The sequence below is a fragment of the Bombina bombina genome, chromosome 8 (genome assembly GCF_027579735.1).
Source record: "Bombina bombina isolate aBomBom1 chromosome 8, aBomBom1.pri, whole genome shotgun sequence".
Lineage (NCBI taxonomy): Eukaryota > Metazoa > Chordata > Amphibia > Anura > Bombinatoridae > Bombina > Bombina bombina.
This window is the reverse complement of record NC_069506.1, coordinates 250,210,345-250,232,766: the sequence shown is the minus strand read 5'-3', so window position 1 is coordinate 250,232,766 and position 22,422 is coordinate 250,210,345. Positions and strand designations below refer to the sequence as shown.

Here is a 22,422-nt window from a genome sequence, read left to right as displayed (position 1 = left end):
GGTGGAGGTGGAGTACTGGTTTGGGCTGGTATCATCAAAGATGAGCTTGTGGGGCCTTTTCGGGTTGAGGATGGAGTCAAGCTCAACTCCCAGTCCTACTGCCAGTTTCTAGAAGACACCTTCTTCAAGCAGTGGTACAGGAAGAAGTCTGCATCCTTCAAGAAAAACATGATTTTCATGCAGGACAATGCTCCATCACACGCGTCCAAGTACTCCACAGCGTGGCTGGCAAGAAAGGGTATAAAAGAAGAAAATCTAATGACATGGCCTCCTTGTTCACCTGATCTGAACCCCATTGAGAACCTGTGGTCCATCATCAAATGTGAGATTTACAAGGAGGGAAAACAGTACACCTCTCTGAACAGTGTCTGGGAGGCTGTGGTTGCTGCTGCACGCAATGTTGATGGTGAACAGATCAAAACACTGACAGAATCCATGGATGGCAGGCTTTTGAGTGTCCTTGCAAAGAAAGGTGGCTATATTGGTCACTGATTTGTTTTTGTTTTGTTTTTGAATGTCAGAAATGTATATTTGTGAATGTTGAGATGTTATATTGGTTTCACTGGTAAAAATAAATAATTGAAATGGGTATATATTTGTTTTTTGTTAAGTTGCCTAATAATTATGCACAGTAATAGTCACCTGCACACACAGATTTCCCCCTAAAATAGCTATAACTAAAAACAAACTAAAAACTACTTCCAAAACTATTCAGCTTTGATATTAATGAGTTTTTTGGGTTCATTGAGAATATGGTTGTTGTTCAATAATAAAATTAATCCTCAAAAATTCAACTTGCCTAATAATTCTGCACTCCCTGTATATACAGGGGACACATACATAGGGTCATAATTACTTGGACACACCAAGGATTATATTTACATATGCCAACACTTCTACACACACATTTATGTTTACTTACAAGGACATACACAGATTATCCCGTATACAGTGGGACACATATAACAGGTACCATTTACACAGAAAGACTCTCATGCAATCATACTTACAAACAGGGTCCTAATTATCTTAAAAAAATAAAATAAAATGTACATATGGGGATGCATACACATTACACAATCATATATACACACAAAAGTAACATTACACGAAGGGACACAGCTACACACACCATGTAATATGTAATAGGAACACACAAAGTATTAGGACAACAAACACTTTAGCCTGGAGTTTCAGATATTTAACAGCAGTAACAAAAAGAGCAGGATAACATATAGGCAATGCTGATATTCACAAACATTCTTTAAGGGCATTGGTAGCACACTGAAAGATAACCCTAATAGCATCCTGAACAGCCTTTCACATAGAGTTGCACCTTGCTGCAACCCATAATATGATAAGGCTGGGAACCCTCAATTGTAGCTGAGGATCAATCTCCACAACTTGAGAGGGAGAAAGTCTGTGAGTAAATTGCAGCTTACCCTTTTAAACATTCAGAGCAGAGAGCAGTGAGATCTAAGTGCTGCGGTGCTAGAAATACTATCATAAAGTCAGAGGCACCGCACAGCAGATCAGACAGGCTTGGGCTTGAGGTTTTTTCAAGGGGTGTGGGTAAAAGCTGGATCCTGCCGGATCTTGCCGGATCCTGCCGGATCCATACCTAATTTAGACAGACACGCACAAATTTAAGTGTTTTCAACACAAACACATCCAGACACTTCTGGATCCAACAACATTTTACTGCAAAACATTTGAGTCCTTTCAGAACCAGCACTTTTTTACAGAAAAACAGCCGGATCCTGCCGGATCCATGCCTAATTTAAAAAGATACACACACATTTAAGTGTTTTCCACACAAACACATCCAGACACTTCTGTTTCCATCAACATTTTACTCAAAAACATTTGGGTCCTTTCAGAACCAGCACTTTTTTTACAGAAAAACAGCCGGATCCTGCTGGGTCCATGCCTAATTTAGACAGATACACACATTTAAGTGTTTTACACACAAACACATCCAGACACTTCTGGATCTATCAATATTTTACACAAAAACATTTGGGTCCTTTCAGAACCGACACTTTTTTACAGAAAAAACATCCGGATCCTGCTGGATCCATGCCTAATTTAGATAAATACACACACATTTAAGTGTTTTCCACACAAACGCATCCAGACACTTCTGGATCTATCAATATTTTACACAAAAACATTTGGGTCCTTTCAGAACTAACACTTTTTTACAGAAAAAACAGCCGGATCCTCCCGGATCCATGCCTAATTTAGACAGATACACACAAATTTAAGTGTTCTCCACACAAACACATCCAGACACTCCTGTATATAACAACATTTTACTGCAAAACATTTGGGTCCTTTCAGAACCAGCACTTTTTACAGAAAAACAGCCGGATTCTGCCGGATCCATGCCTAATTTAGACAGATACACACAAATTTAAGTGTTTTCCACACAAACACATCCAGACACTTCTGGATCTATCAATATTTTACACAAAAACATTTGGGTCCTTTCAGAACTGACACTTTTTTACAGAAAAAACAGCCAGATCCTGCCGGATCCATGCTTAATTTAGACAGATACACACAAATTTAAGTGTTTTCCTCACAAACACATCCAGACACTCCTGTATCCAACAACATTTTATTGCAAAACATTTGGGTCCTTTCAGAACCAGCACTTTTTTACAGAAAAACAGCCGGATTCTGCCGGATCCATGCCTAATTTAGACAGATACACACAAATTTAAGTGTTTTCCACACAAACCCACATCCAGACACTTCTGTATCCAACAACATTTTACTCAAAAACATCTGGGTCATTTCAGAACCAAGACTTTTTTACAGAAAAACAGCCGGATCCATGCCTAATTTAGATAGATACGCACAAATTTAAGTGTTTTACACACAAATACATTTAGACACTTCTATCAATATTTTACACAAAAACATTTTGGTCCTTTCAGAACCAATACTTTTTTTACAGAAAAACAGCCGGATCCTACCGAATCCATGCCTAATTTAGACAGATACACACAAATGTAAGTGTTTTCCACACAAATATATCCAGACACTTCTGTATCCAACAACATTTTACTGCAAAACATTTGGGTCCTTTCAGAACCAGCACTTTTTACAGAAAAACATCCGGATCCTGCTGGATCCATGCCTAATTTAGATAGATACACACACATTTAAGTGTTTTCCACACAAACACATCCAGACACTTCTGGATCTATCAATATTTTACACAAAAACATTTGGGTCCTTTCAGAACTAACACTTTTTTACAGAAAAAACAGCCGGATCCTCCCGGATCCATGCCTAATTTAGACAGATACACACAAATTTAAGTGTTCTCCACACAAACACATCCAGACACTCCTGTATATAACAACATTTTACTGCAAAACATTTGGGTCCTTTCAGAACCAGCACTTTTTACAGAAAAACAGCCGGATTCTGCCGGATCCATGCCTAATTTAGACAGATACACACAAATTTAAGTGTTTTCCACACAAACACATCCAGACACTTCTGGATCTATCAATATTTTACACAAAAACATTTGGGTCCTTTCAGAACTGACACTTTTTTACAGAAAAAACAGCCAGATCCTGCCGGATCCATGCTTAATTTAGACAGATACACACAAATTTAAGTGTTTTCCTCATAAACACATCCAGACACTCCTGTATCCAACAACATTTTACTGCAAAACATTTGGGTCCTTTCAGAACCAGCACTTTTTTACAGAAAAACAGCCGGATTCTGCCGGATCCATGCCTAATTTAGACAGATACATACAAATTTAAGTGTTTTCCACACAAACACATCCAGACACTTCTGTATCCAACAACATTTTACTCAAAAACATCTGGGTCATTTCAGAACCAAGACTTTTTTTTACAGAAAAACAGCCGGATCCATGCCTAATTTAGATAGATACGCACAAATTTAAGTGTTTTACACACAAATACATTTAGACACTTCTATCAATATTTTACACAAAAACATTTTGGTCCTTTCAGAACCAATACTTTTTTTACAGAAAAACAGCCGGATCCTACCGAATCCATGCCTAATTTAGACAGATACACACAAATGTAAGTGTTTTCCACACAAATATATCCAGACACTTCTGTATCCAACAACATTTTATTCAAAAACATTTGGGTCATTTCAGAACCAACACTTTTTTTTACAGAAAAACAGCCGGATCCTGCCGGATCCATGCCTAATTTAGAAAAATACATACAAATTTAAGTATTTTCCACACAAACACATCCAGACACTTCTGGATCCAACAACATTTTACTCAAAAACATTTGGGTCCTTTCAGAACCAACAGTTTTGCTGTTTTTCTGTAAAAAACTGTTGGTTCTAGATGACCTAGATGGATGTGTTTGTGTGGACAAAAATTTAATTTGTGTATATGTCTAAATAAGACATGAATATGGCAGGATCAGATTATTTTTGTGTTTGTTCTGAAAGGACCCAGATGATTTTTTGTAAAATATTGATGGATCCACAAGTATCTGGATGAATTTGTGTAGAAAATACTTACATTTGTGTATATCTGCCTAAATTAGGCATGGATCCAGCAGTTTTTCTGTAAAAAAAAGTGTTGGTTCAGAAAGGGCGCAGATGTTTTTGTGTAAAATATTATTGGGTCCAGAAGTGTCTGGATGTGTTTGTATAGAAAATTATTAAACTTGAGGATATCTGTAAATTAGACATGAATATGGCAGGATCCGGCTGTTTTGAAGCAAAAATAAATTTTGGTTCTAAAAGGACCCAAACGTTTTTGTGTAAAATATTTATGGATCCAGAAGTGTATGGATGTGTTTGTGTGGAAAACAATTACATTTGTGTGTATCTATCTAAATTAGGCATGGATCCGGCTGTTTTTCTGTAAAAAAGTGTTGGTTCTGAAAGGACCCAGATGTTTTTGAGTAAAATGTTGTTGGATACAGAAGTGTCTGGATGTGTTTGTGTGGAAAACACTTACATTTGTGTGTATCTGTCGAATTAGGCATAGATCCGGCAGGATCCGGATGTTTTTCTGTAAAAAGTGCTGGTTCTGAAAGGACCCAAATGTTTTGCAGTAAAATGTTGTTGGATACAGAAGTGTCTGGATGTGTTTGTGTGGAAAACAATTAAATTTGTGTGTATTTGTTTAAATTAGGCATGGATCCGGCAGGATCCAGCTGTTTTTCTGTAAAAAAGTGCTGGTTCTGAAAGGACCCAAATGTTTTGCAGTAAAATGTTGTTGGATCCAGAAGTGTCTGGATGTGTTTGTGTGGAAAACAATTAAATTTGTGTGTATTTTTCTAAACTAGAAATGGATCCGGCAGGATCCGGCTGTTTTTCTGTAAAAAAGTGCTGGTTCTGAAAGGACCCAAATGTTTTGCAGTAAAATATTGTTGGATCCAGAAGTGTCTGGATGTGTTTGTGTGGAAAACAATTACATTTGTGTGTATTTGTTTAAATTAGGCATGGATCAGGCAGGATCCGGCTGTTATTCTGTAACAAAGTGTTGGTTCTGAAAGGATCCAAATGTTTTGCAGTAAAATGTTGTTGGATCCAGAAGTGTCTGGATGTGTTTGTGTGGAAAACAATTACATTTGTGTGTATTTTTCTAAACTAGGCATGGATACGGCAGGATACGGCTGTTTTTCTGTAAAAAAGTGCTGGTTCTGAAAGGACCCAAATGTTTTGCAGTAAAATGTTGTTGGATCCAGAAGTGTCTGGATGTGTTTGTGTGGAAAACAATTACATTTGTGTGTATTTGTTTAAATTAGGCATGGATCAGGCAGGATCCGGCTGTTATTCTGTAACAAAGTGTTGGTTCTGAAAGGACCCAAATGTTTTGCAGTAAAATGTTGTTGGATCCAGAAGTGTCTGGATGTGTTTGTGTGGAAAACAATTAAATTTGTGTGTATTTGTCTAAATTAGGCATGGATCCGGCAGGATCCGGCTGTTTTTCTGTAAAAAAGTGCTGGTTCTGAAAGGACCGAAATGTTTTGCAGTAAAATTTTGTTGGATACAGAAGTATCTGGATGTATTTGTGCGGGAAACAATTACATTTGTGTGTATTTGTCCAAATTAGGCATGGATCCGGTAGGATCCGGCTGTTTTTTTGTAAAAAAATGTTGGTTCTGAAAGGACCCAAATGTTTTTGAGTAAAATGTTGTTGGACAAAGAAGTGTCTGGATATGTTTGTGTGGAAAACACTTAAATTTGTGTGTATTTGTCTAAATTAGGCATGGATCCGGTAGGATCCGGCAAGATCCGGCAGGATCCGGCTTTTACCCACACCCTTTTTCAAGCATATATGTCAGCATATATGGAAGACTTTGTGTTATTCCAACCCAGAGATACAGCCTATTATAAGCCACTCTGAACTATTCACAGGACTGCACCCTCTGTGCCCCTGTACCAACCATCATTGCACAAATACTAATGACACCAGAGGAAATTAGCCCCCAGTCCATTATGCCTCCCCCTCCTGATGCCCCTTGGAGGTACTTGCATGAGAACAGACATGACTCCTGCTCAGAAGCAGACAGCTCATTGCAAGGATTAAAACACTGCACTGGGTGAGGAGTGTGTAAGTAGCCGTAATTCCTTGCAATGAGCTGTCTGCTGATCAGGAGTCATCTCCGTTCCCATGCAGGTACCTCAGCTATACTTATGTTAGTTCCTATGAAAAACAGGTGTTTCAAGCTGTGACACTACCTTCTCTTGCAGTAGTTACACAGCCCCAGTACCAAGTTGTTTTTAATATGCAAATGCATATCCTTACCTTGCTTTTAGTTCTTCCTTCCACTCTGAGATTCTTCCTCTTGCGCTCTCAGCTGCTCTACCTCTTCCTGTCTCACTGACCACTCTGGTCACATTCTTGGTGTGAACGTGACTGGGTAGTGACCCACTCCTTAAGAAACAGTTATGGAAGCTGCCTCAAGTGGGGGTTAATGTGGCGCGCTTAGTTTATACTAACCAGCTGGTGGCACTGGTGCTCACGTCTCCTAGCTGCACATGTTACATATTGCACAGTGGAGGAGGCAGACCTAGTCACTGCTTCTCTCCATAGATTTATATACAACAACAAAAAATTATACACAAAAAACTTTTTTATTTTATTTACAAATCTGTTCCCATAATGACAGGTGAAGCTCTTTCTCCCCTACCTCTACTGACTGCACGTCCCTGGGTGTAGCGCATGCCAAGATGCATAAAAGCTGTTATTGAAAAGCAGGGGTATTCCACCAAATACTGATTTATAAACTATTACTACGTTATAACATTAGTATTGTGCTGTTAAAAAATTAATATGAACTTGTTTTGTTTGCATTATTCGAGGTGAAGACACTGGCCTCTATTTAACAAGCTCCGTATGGAGCTTGTGAGCCCCTGTTTCTGGCGAGTCTTCAGACTCGCCAGAAACAGCAGTTATGAAGCAGCGGTCACAAAGACCGCTGCTCCATAACCTGTCCGCCTGCTCTGAGCAGGCGGACAGACATCGGCGGAAATCAACCCGATCGTGTATGATCGGGTTGATTAACACCCCCCTGCTTGCTGCTGATCTTGTGAGCTGCTGGTGCAATGCTGAATACGGAGAGCGTATTGCTCTCCGCATTCAGCGATGTATTGCGGACCTGATCCGCATTGTCGGATCAGGTCCGCAAGACCTTTGTTAAATAGAGCCCACTGCATCTTTTTTTTTTATGTTGACCAGTTCTCATTTCCTGCAAATAAATGCTCTAAACGGCAACATTTTTTATTTGGAATTTGGGAGAAATATTAGCTTATAGAATAAAAGAAAAATGTTTATTTTACTCAAACACATACCTATAAATAGTAAAACCAGAGAAACTGATAATTTTGCAGGAGTATCTTACAGTTTATTTTAATGTACTTATGTTGTTTTTGGTGGAACATTTTTAAGCCCTATCCGTTTATGCGAGGTCTTTACTCATGATAACCCAACATGCTCAAATTTAGAAAAGAAAACAGATCCGGAATGCTAGTGATATTTTAGATAGGGTTTAATTCATCAGTTGTAATGAATATGCACATAACTTACTTTTTACTATAGATATAAAATTCTGCCCACTTCAAAAGCCAAATTTTCTGTGAGCTAAAGGTTTGAACTATTCTCAAATCAGCAGTCTAGCTACAACAAAAGGTGCCTAAAGGGGAGAGCACTGATTGGAAGACGGTTCAAACCTTTAGCTCACAATACTCTCTGGTAAGCAACCGATGCGGAGAGTGGCTCTCTCTGCATCAGCCAGTGATGGTGCAGATTGTTGGTGGTGTGGGAGGGATAGGAGGGAGGCGGGTGGGCGGCCTATCACTGGAGGAGGCATAAGAGTTCCGCATGAGGTCCTTGTGAGGTCCAGGAGTGGGCGAGCGGGCAGGAGGGGCGGGAGGGAGAGGGCAATAAGAGTTGGGAAAGGGATATGGGAGGGAGTAGGGTATTAAGGGGAGGGGGCAGCTACACAACAGAAAAAATAGTATATTATTATTTTTTTTTAAAATAAGCCTAAATTTACTGAAAACTGGGTACTAGCAGACAGCTGCCAGTACCTAAGATGGTCGCAAATAGGTAGAGGGGGGAGGGTTAGAGGGCTGTTTGGGTAGGGGTCAGGAAGGTTTGGGTGTATGGGGGATCCTACACTGCAGAAACTATATAAATGGGGGTGACCATTATAGGGGGGAGGGAAAAGTGCTGTTTGAGAGGGATTAGGGAGGGATCAGTAGGTATGATGTGTCAGGTGGGAGGGTAATCTATACATTAAAGCAAAAATTAGCCCTACAATCTATCTAATTAACCCCTTCACTACTGGACATAATACAAGTGTGGTGCCCAGCTGCATTTAGCGGCCTTCTAATTACCAAAACGCAATGACAAAGCTATATATGTCTATTTCTGAACAAAGGGGATCCCAGAGAAGCATTTACAACCATGTGTGCTATAATTGCACAAGCTGTTTGTAAATAATGTCAGCGAGAATCCTAAAGTTTGTTAAAAAGTTAGTTTTTTTTTATTTGATCGCATTTGGCGGTGAAATGGTGGGATGAAATATACCAAAATGGTCCTAGATCAATACTTTGGGTTGTCTACCTAAAAAAATATATCTACATGTGAACGGTTATTCAGGGATTCCTGACAGATATCAGTGTTACAATATCAGTTTTACAATGTAACTATTGCTAATTTTGAAAAAAATTGTTTGGAAATAGCAAAGTGCTACTTGTACTTCTTGACCTATAAAAAAAACAAAGAACGTGTAAACATTGGGTATTTTTAAACTCAGGATAAAATCTAGAAACTATTTAGTTTTTTTTCTTCTTTTTTTCATTATATTTTATAATTTTTTTATAGTAAATTATATAATATTGTGAAAATATCAGTATCTTTAGAAAGTCCATTTAATGGCAAGAAAAACAGTATATAATATGTGTGGGTACAGTAAATAAGTAAGAGGAAAATAAAATAGCCCTGGTCCCTAACGGTAAGAAAATTGAAAAATGGTTTGGTCACTAAGGGGTTAATGTAAAAATAGAATGTTTTCAGATGATTTGAAATGCCACTGTCTAATTCTCTCAATGCAACAAAACAAAGGACAGGACCGCAAAAACGCATCTAAGTGCAGATCAGTGTAAAACCTTTAATATTGATCTTTTAATAGAATCACATTCACACTTTGTAAGAAATAAAAAAGCGATCAAACAACAGTTAAAAACTGCAGCGAACCCGCTTCAACATCTTCTCCCAGGTGGACAAGGATTCAGATCAGCGCATCCAGCAATTGCTGAACATGGTGTGTGTCCAAATTCGGTCAATCAGGATGTCTTCAAACACTTTGCCGTCCTTTCAGTGGCTTACAATTAGAGGTGTGTACCAACATCCAATGATCGTGTTTAACGTGACACGCTGTGAGTTCCACTTTATCAGTGGGAATTACGCTGTGATACAATGTCCGTATTAAAACTTGGTACAAGACCCTGAGGCAGGCTTTTACTTAAAAGTCGGTCCTCAGCCCATGTTGTGCTTGTCAATTACTAGCACTACCGTAGCCTCACCGGACCCAGCTAAAATGTTTCACTCGACGTACGTTTCGTTCCTAGACTGGAACTTTTTCAAGAGTGATTGTAAGCACTTTGTTCCTGTTTTTTAAAGGCAGGGAGGGAGGTGCTCATTACCATTAACCCTTAAAACAGAACCGGGCTATATAGACAGACAATAAATAATGCAGTAAATAATCTTAAGAATTAACATAAATACAGTTTAAGATATAAAATATAAAAATACCTAGGTAAAAACACATTCTAAAACTGCCTTCATAATAGCACATATAAAAAATCATTATCTAAAATGATGTGTACTGATAGCCATATATGCTATAGTTTGCCCATAGCTCCTTCAGAGGGGGATACTCTAACATGACATAAGAGAATAGTATACATGATTTTTAGATTGATTAAGATATTATATATAAACATTTGAAACATATCTGGATTCCTAATACATTAAAAATAATAATCATATACCCCTATATTCTACCATGCCTACAGTAGCAAAAAGGCCTTGCATTATACAGTGTCAACCATGCAAAGTCCAGACAGCGTTAGTCATGTAAAAAATTCAAGGATGTCTAGATCAACATTCATTCCTTTAGGGTGAAGACAATCCAATTTTTTGATTCAATATGTATCCCGCTGTTGGACCTTAAGTAATCTATTAGTGTCCCAAACATTAGGAGGGATCCACTCTATAATTTTAATTTCTAAAAGATCTTGGGATCTTTATTATGAACTAATTTAAAATGTTGGGAGACACTATCGCCTAGATTTAGAGTTCTGCGGCGAAAGGGGTGCGTTAGCTACGCGTGCTTTTTTTCCCCTGCACCTTTTAAATACCGCTGGTATTTAGAGTACACAGAATGGCTGGGTTTTCAGTGCGTTAGGCTCCAAAAAGGGAGCGTAGAGCATAATTTAACGCCACTGCAACTCTAGATACCAGTGGTGCTTACGGACGTGGCCAGCTTCAAAAACGTGCTTGTGCACGATTCCCCCATAGAAAACAATGGGGCTGTTTGAGCTGAAAAAAAACCTAACACCTGCAAAAAAGCCGCGTTCAGCTCCTAACGCAGCCCCATTGTTTGCTATGGGGAAACACTTCCTACGTCTGCACCTAACACTCTAACATGTACCCCGAGTCTAAACACCCCTAACCTTACACTTATTAATCCCTATTCTGCCACCCCCACTATCGCTGACCCCTGCATATTATTATTAACTCCTAATCTGCCGCTCTGTACACCACCGCCACCTACATTATAGCTATGTACCCCTAATCTGCTGCCCCTAACACCGCCGACCCCTATATTATATTTATTAACCCCTAATCTGCCCCCCTCAACGTCGCCTCCACCTGCCTACACTTATTAACCCCTAATCTGCCGAGCGGACCGCACCGCTACTATAATAAAGTTTTAACGGCTAGGAGCCTCTAACACTGGTTTTAACGGCTACCGCCCAACTCTAAATCTAGGCCTATGGGTTTCCAAGCCATTTTCAATATTATTAAGGTGTTCCCTGAAAAAATACTTTATTTTTCTTTTTGTTCTTCCTACGTAAATCAAGTTACACTTGCATTTCATATGGTAGACCACATATGTGCTCATACACTTACACCTACTAGTGTTAGTAAAACTTCTAGAACTATTGTGATTCTCGATGAGAGTGGGATTAGGTGCTATATAGAGGCACATTACACAATCCTTGGCTTTACATCTCTATGTTCCAGGTGAACTCCCCCAATCTGATATCTTTGTTGGGGGTTTCTTCCTCAATTTACTTGGTGCCAGAATATTCTTCAAATCTCTATTTTTCCTGAAAAGAATTTCCGGTCTGTCACCTATAGACCTTTTGAGGATAGGGTCAAGTTGTAATACTTTCCAGTGTCTGTTAATTATACATTTAATTTTATAGTGCTGATTATTATATTTTGTGATAAATTTAGGGTTCAAATTTTTAGTTGGAACTCTTTTATTATTTTTTTATTTTTCTAACAATGATTTCCTATCTATCAAATCCACTTTCTCTTTCATTTTTACTAGGTTATGTTTGCTATATCCTTTATCCTCAAATTTCTTAGTGAGGGTTTCAGATTCCTGATTGTAATCTTGGATATTCGTGCAATTATTCTTAATGTGCTGATACTGGCTAAACCGAATGCTGTTTTTCCATTGTTTGAGGTTGCCACTTGGTGCATTTAATAATCCATTCCTGTCTGTGTCCTCTCTAAAAAAAAAATACTGCAACATCATTTGAATTGATAAATAAAGTAAGGTCCAAAAAATTAATATGTGTTTGAGAATAGGAGAAAGTAAATTTAAGGTTAAAATAATTTGTATTCATATGGTCAACCAATTCCTTTATATTGTGAGGTTCTCCTTGCCAGATCACAATAATATCATCTATATATCTAAAATACATGTAGATATTAGAAGAGTAAGGGTTATTATTCCATATGTATCTATCTTCATAATTAGACATATACAAGTTTGCATATGATGGGGCAAACGTTGTCCCCATCGCTGTTCCCTGTATTTGTTTGTAAAATCTATTCTCAAACAAAAAATAATTGTGTGACAAGATAAACCTTATAGACTCAGTCAAAAATGTGGTATGTACCAATGATACATTTCTTTTTGAACATTCCTCCCCAATTACTGACACCCCTTTATCATGGGGGATACTCGTATAAAGGGCAGAGACGTCACAGGTGACCCAGAAAAGATTAGGTCCAGACCTCTGCCCTTCAAATTTATTAATTACATCTACTGTATCCAGGAGTTTTCTTAACCATAGGTTGTAGATAGTAATCTATAGATGTGGACATGTTGTCACATAGGGACCCAATTCCTTATACAATGGGTCTCCCAGGTGGTACCTTAGCATTTTTATGGATTTTGGGGAGGTGGTAGAAGCATGCCACTTTGGGATACACTTCATATAGATAGTTAAACTTATTTTGATTGAGTATACCCTCCTGTTTAGCTACAAAAAGATGGTTAAATAATTATTTCTTGTAGCTTAAGGTAGGATTAAAAGTTAGAGGCAAATAAGTGTCCTTATCATTTATTTGTAAGCTTCTTTAAAATAATCTTGTCTGTTTTGCACAACTATACCCCCTCCCTTATCTGCACAATGGTACACCACATCCATATTGTTTGTTAGAGTTTTAAGGGAAGCTCTTTTTTCTTTTGTGAGATTATCATATTTTAATTTATTATTAACATACAGTTTGTTAATGTCCTCACATACTAATTTATTGAATGTCTTAATATATTCACTTTGCATATGCTGGGGTAGAAAATAGATTTTCTTTTTAATGGACAATGTGACACATATTCTAATTCTTCCTCATGTATTGATATGTTAAAGAGTTCCTCAGCTGTAACACTATTGGACAGGAATTGAGTTCCATTTTCGCTATACAGATGTTCTAGATTTGCCAGTGTGTATGCATTCTCTTCATTAAGGAGAGTATAGTTGACACTTTGGCTTTATCATAATACCTTTTAAAGGTTAATTTCTGATGTATCTCTGGACATCTATAAAAAGTTCAAACTGGTTGGGTTGGGTGATAGGGGCAAAATGTAATCCTCTAGAAAGTAATTTCATTTCATCGTCAATAAAAGTTTTATCTGAACGATTAAAAATCAATTTACATCCCCTTTCTAATTCCATTTTTTTCTGTTCCTTTTTCCGTTGTTTGATGCCCCTCTAGTGCCTCTGTATCATCTAACATACGTTTTGGTTTTCTTGGAGTACCTAGGGCATTCAGTGGTTCTCCTCCCCATTCCGGTCTGTTTCCCTGTTGTCTCCATGGGGGAGTTCCTAAAAAATGCCCTGTCTTATGGTTTCCCTGTCTGTGTACATTGGGGGACCAAAACTTAACATTTTGATCATAATCTCTATTTTGCCTTCAAATTTTTGGTTTTGCCCCCTGTTGGTTCCACCTAGGACTATTCAATCCCTGGTTTCCTTTAGCAAAATTACCTTCTGGAAAAAATCTATTACTAGTCTCTATATTCTGGTAATTCATATTACTATTTCCTTGAATATATCCTATCCTTGTATCTATCTCATTGTTCCCATAGGTACCCCCTTTTGATACTGATTCTGGTATGAGTGTTTCCATGGTTTTGTTTGACCCTTGCTCTTATTATTATTTTTATTCATATTTTTATTATTTTTATATGGGCATTTTTTGTTCATATTAGTTTTATAACTATTTATATTGGTACTCCCATAGGATCCCTGTGTGGTTTTGTATATAGGGGCTCGCACTTCACCATGTGTATCATTAGATGTGTCTCCCCTCCTATCTTGGTTATTATTATCATGTTCATTCTCATCAGTATTTTCCTGTTGTTTATACGTATAAACTCTGTTGGTTTTACAATCTTCCAAATCTCTCCTTAATTTCTTAAGTTTATTAGTTTCTAATTCTTTAGCATAGGTATTAATTTTAACCTGTACATTATCATTAAAATCTTTCCATTTCGCTATACTTTTATAGGGTTGTATTTTCTCCACTACACTATCTATTTGTATTTTCAAGTTTTCCAGTTTAAATTCCCTATATTTAATTAATATTTTAATTAAGATAATAGAACGTTTATATAAAGCTTGCTCCCATTCGGTCTGGAATTCTACCTCATCAAGTTCAAAGGCAGGACATTTGAAAATCCTAAGGCCCCTTGGTATTACATCATGAATTATATAATTGTCCAAAAGGACAAAATCCTGCCATTCCTTGGCATCTTTACATAATAGTTTCTCTAGCTCTCTAAAAAGATCTAAAGGGTTATCAATCGACCCACTCCCTATATTATAACAATAAATTTGTTGATATTTGTCTATTAGATCTCAGTGAATTATCCCCAAATGTATTATTTTCTCTTTCATTTGCATCTGCCTCAATAAAAGACAGGAAGGAAGTGCTTACAATTACTCTTGAAAAAGTTCTAGTCTAGGAATGAAACGTATGTAGAGTGAAACATTTTAGCTGGGCCCGGTGAGGCTACGGTAGTGCTAGTAATTGACAAGCACAACATGGGCTGAGGACCGACTTTTAAGTAAAATCCTGCCTCAGGGTCTTGTACCAAGTTTTAATACGGACATTGTATCACAGCATAATTTCCACTGATAAAGTGGAACTCACAGCGTGTCACGTTAAACACGATCTTTGGATGTTCGTACACACCTCTAATTGTAAGCCACTGAAAGGACGGCAAAATGTTTGAAGACATCCTGATTGGCCGAATTTGGACACACACCCTGTTCAGCGATTGCTGGATGCGCTGATCTGAATCCTTGTCCACCTGGGAGAAGACGCTGAAGCGGGTTTGCCATATCACTTGTAACACCAATGGTAGTTCCTCCACTGGATGTATTATCACTGCCAATGTTTGTCAGGTACATATTTCAACATTAACGTCCTCAGAGAATAGAAGAAAAAAAATGAAGTAGCTCTATATAGCAAAGCAGTTTCCAGATTAGTACCAGAGAACCAATTTGTAGAATAAGAGGAATTCCAGGAAAATAGTTCTGTTGCATATTTTCTCTAGAAATTAAATATTTTTAACTAAACCTTAAAGGGACAGTAAAGTCCAAATTAAACTTTCATGATTCAGATAGGGCATGTAATTTTAAACATCTTTAAAATGTACTTTTAACATCATATTTGCTTTTTTCTTTTGGTATTTTTTGTTAAAGACTATACCTAGGTAAGCTTATAGGCTCATAGGATGATTTCTAAAACTCTGCAGTCCACATCTTATCTCATTGGCTGTGAATAGCTAATAACATGTACTGTTTGTTCATGTGTATCATATAGATAACATTGTATTCACACCAGTGGAGTAATTTAAGAGTCAGCACTAATTGCCTGAAATGCAAGTCTGTCAAAAGATCTGAGATAAGGAGGCTGTCTGCAGAAACTGAGAGCTCGCTTCCACTGAGGTGTTAAAAATTAAGCCCTAAGCTACCGAAGCCACCGACAGCTAAAAGCAATTTATGACTCCATTTTAGTACCAGATTTCCATTGAAAAGGTTACCACTTTGCGAGCGGTCGTCTCTTTTCATGTAGGTGTAGGTTAGCGTTGTGTTAACGCTTCCACCCAATGCCCGATTTCTAAAACATTAGTAGGTTACTATGGTAACCTGACCTTACACTACACTCAATGGCATATACCCGTTGCTTGCTGTTAAAATAAAATCAAACACATAACGCATGTGCAATATCTATCTCTCAACCGCAACCCCCTACCACAATAACTAATATATTAACCCTTAATACGCCATGCAAACTATTTAAACTTTTTACCCATAATCCGCCATTCCCCACAATGCAATCTAGCTATTTAAAGTTAACCCCTAATTCGCCAATAACCCAAATCACAATTAACCTAATAAACCTATTAACCCCTAAACCGCCAATAACTCACATCGCAATTAACTAATCACTAAGCCCCCTAACCTAACACCCCCTAAATTTACCCCATTACATAAGTTAAAATAATCATAAATGACAATTAAAATAAATAACCTAACATTACTTTAAAAATAAAAAAAACTAAGTTTAAATTAAGCTAAAATTACAGAAAATAAAAAAGTCTAACATTACAGAAAATAGTAAACAAGATTATCAAAAATAAAAAAAATAAACCTACTCCAATATGTAATAACTATTCTGCCAAATGGGAAAAGCCCAGGCCCAGATGCCCTATCAGCCAAATACTATAAAGTTTTCTCTTCAAGTCTTGTCCCACACCTCACTCAACATTTTAACGAAGTTACGGAAGAAAATCCATTTCCACCCTCGATGCTAGAGGCACAAGTTTCGGTAATTCCAAAACCGGGTAAACAGCCGACTACGCCGGCAAATTTTCGCTCGATTTCTCTACTCAATGTAGATATTAAATTATATGCAAAAATCCTTGCAACCTGTATTAATTTAGTCCTCCCATCCCTGATCCATTTAAACCAAGCTGGCTTTACACCCACACGTGAGGCTAGAGACAACACCACCAAAATACTGGCTCTTATGGACTATTCCCATAACTATCAAATCCCCTCCGCATTCATATCCATGGACATGGAAAAAGCCTTTGATAGGCTTGATTAGGTTTTTCTGAAACAGGCTTTATGTAGATTTGGATTCGATCAAGAATTAATAATGAAAATATTCGCATTGTACAATAAACCTCAGGCAAAAGTTAAATTAAATGATTTCCTCTCCAATCCATTTCCAATCAATAATGGAACCAGACAGGGTTGCCCTCTATCCCTGCTACTTTTTGTCCTGTCCATGGAAATTTTGGCCTCATATATAAGAAATGATCCCACTATTACAGGACATAAACTAGGTCCAACAGAATATAAAATCACGCTTTATGCGGATGATGTATTTCTCACCCTTACAAATCTCGATTCTACAATACCTGCTTTGATAAACACGTTACAAACATACGGGCAATTCTCCAATTTTAGTATAAATATCACAAAATCTGAATTATTGCATATTAACTTAGCACCTGCGACCTTAGTTAACTTACAAAAATGGTTTCAGTTCAGAGCACAAGGAAAAGCAGTGAAATATTTAGGAGTATATATATCCCCAAACACACAAGATATTCTAACATTGAATTATGATAGCCTTATTCTAAATATAAACTCACTATTGAGAAGTTGGAATAATAATTTTTTATCATGGCTGGGAAGACTTAATGCAATTAAAATGATCATACTGCCTAAGGTACTGTACCTACTGCAAACCCTGCCCATTCCCCTCCCCAACCAAATGTTACATAGACTGCACAAAATGTTGAATAATTTTATTTGGGCAAATAAGCGCCCACGCATTGCTACAGCAACAATGTATAGGCCTAGAGAGTTGGGAGGTATAGAGGCGCCTAATATACAACACTATAGGCTAGCTACCTTTATGTCTAAGGTGGTAGACTGGTGAAAACATGCAATGAATAAAGAGTGGGTGCAGCTGGAGAGTCAATTGGCTAATAATGATAACCTTGGTGGAAACTGTTGGATCCCCCTAATCAGAGATTACTCCCGGACACCAAATCAACATCAACACGAGAAACCTACAAACTCTGGAACAAAATTATAAAACAACACCCTCACATCTCCACAATGAGCTCTCCTCTGACCCCAATGTTGAGAAATACACCCTGCCCATTACATCTTAAAACGAATGCGTCACTCATAGTAACCATAGCAGATTCTCTCCCAGCTTAAACGTTTTTTATAGCTGGTAAAGTTAAACCACAAACAGACCTTGTTGCTAGCTGTGGTTGTACACTCCAGAATTGGTTGATATATTCACAACTAGTGCATTTTCTCTCTATCCATCCGTCAAAAGCGCATTTCACCCGCTCCTTGACCCCTTTTGAAAATGTATGCACTAACCAATTACCCAAAAAAGGTATCCTTTCAATAGTACATAAATAGCTTCTAATATCCCACTACAAAACCTTACCATCTTATGTTAATAAATGGGAGAGAGAGATTGACAGCCCCATACCAAAACAAACATGGTACAATATATTCACACATATGAGTAGATCTTCCTCTTTGATTTCCACACTAGAAATGAACCTCAAATTGCTGTGCAGATGGTATTATACACCTGTGCGTCTATACCAGCTATTCCCCAATACCTCAGCAACTTGCTGGAGAGGATGCCAAAGTAATAGAACCCCATTTCATATTTGGTGGCAATTTGCAAAAGCTACGAAATACTGGGAGGCGATTAAAAATGAGATTGTACAAGTATTGAATATCCCTTTACCGTTTATCATATGGGTCTTCGTTTTTGGCCATTTCCCCAAGATAAAATGTAAACTAAGATTAGCGCTTTTAACAATAATGATTAATGCTGCTAAAAAGCTGATACCATTAAAGTGGAAAAAAATAGAACTTCCTACAGTGGAGGTATGGAGGCGCACAGTTACACATAGCCTAATGTTAGAAAAATACCATTACGGACAGACACACCGACAGGATGATTATCACTCAATTTGCTTTTTATGGGAGGAATATTTAAACACAATTCCTGTACATCCAAATGAAACCTAATTTGAGTAAATGATATCCTGAAACTCAATGGTCTTTAGGGTATTTTGAATTTATCAAATTTATTACACTTATTGCAATTCAAATCTTCTCATAATCTTCAGTAACAAATGGAATACTAGCTATCAAGGTTCCCATTTTAGACTAAAACCGGTATACTGGTACATTTGTTGTCTATATATACATTTCTTGATGTTCAGCTTATTATGTTAGTAGGAAATGTTTTTCACTGTAACCCTATTTTGGATAATGTATGCATAAGCTGATACTATGTTTTAGATGCACTTGTCCAAGCCACAGTGTATGTAAAATTGATTTCTTCAATAAAACTGTTGAAAATGTGAAAAAAAGTATATTTCAAAGTTGTTTTATTGCACATAACTAAACATTTCAAATAAAAATATCAAGATGTAAAAAAAAAATTAAACATAATCCCTATGAAAGTAAAAAAGCCTCCCAAAATAAAAACACCCCCAATCTAATACTAAACTACCAACAGCCCTTAAAAGGGCCTTGTGTAGGGCATTGCACTAAGTTAAACAGCTTTTACTTAAAAAAATACTTAGTCCCCCGTCTAACAGTAAAACCCCCACCCACCAAACCCCCCAAAATAAAAAAAACTATAGCTAAAAAATCCTAAACTACACATTGCCCCTAAAGAGGCATTTGTATGGGCATTGCCCTTAAAAAGGGCATTCAGCTCTTTTACTGCCCTTAAAGGGACATTCAGCTCTTTTTCAAGCCCAAATCCCTAATCTAAAAAATAATAAAAAAAAATAAAAAAAAAAAGCGCCCAACTCTAACCGCCAGATAGGTACTCACGTTCCTGTAGTCTGGCGGGGAAGTCTTCTTACAAGCAGCAACCTCTTCTATCTTCATCCTGGACTGCGGAACTGAAGACTGAAATGTTCAAATCAGCCAATAGTATTTCAGTAGCTCTCATCCTATTGGCTGATTTGAATTTGAAGAATCAAATCAGCCAATAGGAATGCAAGGACGCCATATTTAATTGCGTACCTTAAATTCACTATTCAGTGTATGGCGGTAATCGTACGAAGAGGATCCTCCATGCTCCATGGTTCCACGGTCGCCAGTCTTCAGTTCCGCGGTCCAGGATGAAGATAGGCGAGATCGCCGCTTGGAAGAAGACTTCACTGCAGGACTTTAGAAACCGTGAGTACCTATCTGGGGGTTAGAGTTAGGGTTTTTTTTTACTTTTTTTTATTTTTTTACTTTCTAGATTAGGGATTTGGGCTTGAAAAAAAGCTAAATGCCCTTTAAGGGCAGTAAAAGAGCTGAATGCTATTTTAAGGACAATAGCCATCCAAATGCCCCTTTAGAGGCAATGGATAGTTTAGGATTTTTTAGTGTTAGGTTTTTTTTATTTTGAGGGGTTTAGTGGGTGGGGGGTTTTACTGTTGTAGGGGGGACTTAGTATTTTTTTATTTTAAGGAAAAGAGGTTTTAGTATTAGATTAGGGGGTGTTTTTATTTTTTGGGGGGCTTTTTTACTTTCATAGGTATTAGGTTTATTTTTTCAATTTTTGATAATCTTGTTTATTATTATTTATGTAATGTTAGACTTTTAAATCTTCTGTAATTTTAGCTTAATTTAAAATTAGTTTTTTTTATTTTTAAAGTAATGTTAGGTTTTTTATTTTAATTGTAATTTATGATTATTTTAACTTATGTAATGGGGTTAATTTAGGGGGTGTTAGGTTAGGGGGCTTAGTGATTAGTTAATTGTGATGTGGGTTATTGGCAGTTTAGGGGTTAATAGATTTATTAGGTTAATTGTGATGTGGGTTATTGGTGGTTTAGGGGTTAATAGATTTATTAGGTTAATTTCAATGTGGGTTATTGGCGAATTAGGGGATAATAGTTTAAATTGCTAGATTGCATTGTGGGGGACTGCGGATTAGGGGTTAATAACTTTGATAGATACTTTGCTGTATGAGGGCATGGCGGATTAGGGGTTTAATAGATTTAATATATAGTTTGCATTGTGAGGCATTGCGGTTTAGTGGTTAATACATTTATTATAAGTTGCGATGTGGGGGGGGGGGTGGAAAAATTAAATTGAAAAATGGTCTGATCACTAAGGGGTTAATGTAAAAATAGAATGTTTTCAGATGATTTGAAATGCTACTTTCTAATTCTGTCAATGCAAAGAATGAATAATTACTACTACTACTACTATTACTAATTATTATTATTATTATTATTATTATTATTATCATTATTATTATTGTTATTATTATAATCTTATGGATTCAGAAGTTAACCAGTGTGATTTTATATCTGTTATTGAATACTGTTTAAGATACTGTATACAGTTTAACATATTGTACCTTATAGTACTATGATACATTAATGTCCTAGATTTTTAAAAGAAGAGCTTTACTGGAATGAGGTTTCTTTTAAAATCTATAATAATCTATAAATATTAATACATGGACACAAGTACAGAAACATACATAGGGACCACACTAACACAGCAGTGAAGATACATTTTTAAAGAAGAAAAACAGTGTAGGAATGGAGAGAGTGAGGATCAGATAAAAACTACTGGACAGCTTCATATGTTCTACTACTATGGCACTGTAAGGAACAGCTTTGTAAAGAAAATGAAATGTTAATTATGGTAATATTTGTATCACTTATAAATATTTTTATCCTTTCTTAATTTTTAGGAAAATAATGTGTATAAACTAAAGCAAGTTTAATATTACGGAACTCACAGTTGTAAGTAGAGATTATGCACTGGTCACTTTTTTTTTTTCAAAATAAAAATATAAAACAATTTACTGATGTATACAATTAAGGCATCACTTAAGCAACACCATTAAATACATAGTTTTCCCCAAATATGTTTTAAAGAATAAAACAATTAAAAGAGACTGTACTTACACTTCTTCATCCTTTTGCCTCGTAGTATTTTTGAGAAAGGAAGCAGACGCGACTGTTGCATAAGTTCTGTAAATATTTAGAGATCATATTGAGGAAGTATTAGCAATAATATGCTAGTAAGTTTTGTTCTGTGGTTTGTGTGTTTTGTTAATGTAATGTACAACTGAAACTATGCTTTCTCTACATGTGAACTTCTTATCCTGCTGTGTCCGTTGTAGATTTTTTACTTATTTGCTTATTTTCTCATGGGAAAAAATACCAGATTTTCTGGTATTTACAGATATTTGGCCCATATCTGTTGTAAGGACACGTTTGAGGTTGTCTGCCTTATAGTGTAGTATTTAGTATTTATTTT

At 36.8% G+C, this 22,422-nt stretch overlaps 1 protein-coding gene across 2 annotated transcripts in view; it reads right to left on the bottom strand.

Annotated features, from left to right (window-relative positions):
• Positions 1-22,128, bottom strand: part of LOC128639092 (B-cell receptor CD22) — a 256,771-nt gene extending 234,643 nt beyond the window's left edge. For both annotated transcript variants that reach the window (XM_053691241.1, XM_053691242.1), the window contains exon 1: positions 22,068-22,128. The gene's annotated coding sequence lies outside the window, so the exon portion shown is untranslated. The remainder of the gene's footprint in view (positions 1-22,067) is intronic.
• Positions 22,129-22,422: the final 294 nt, after the last annotated feature.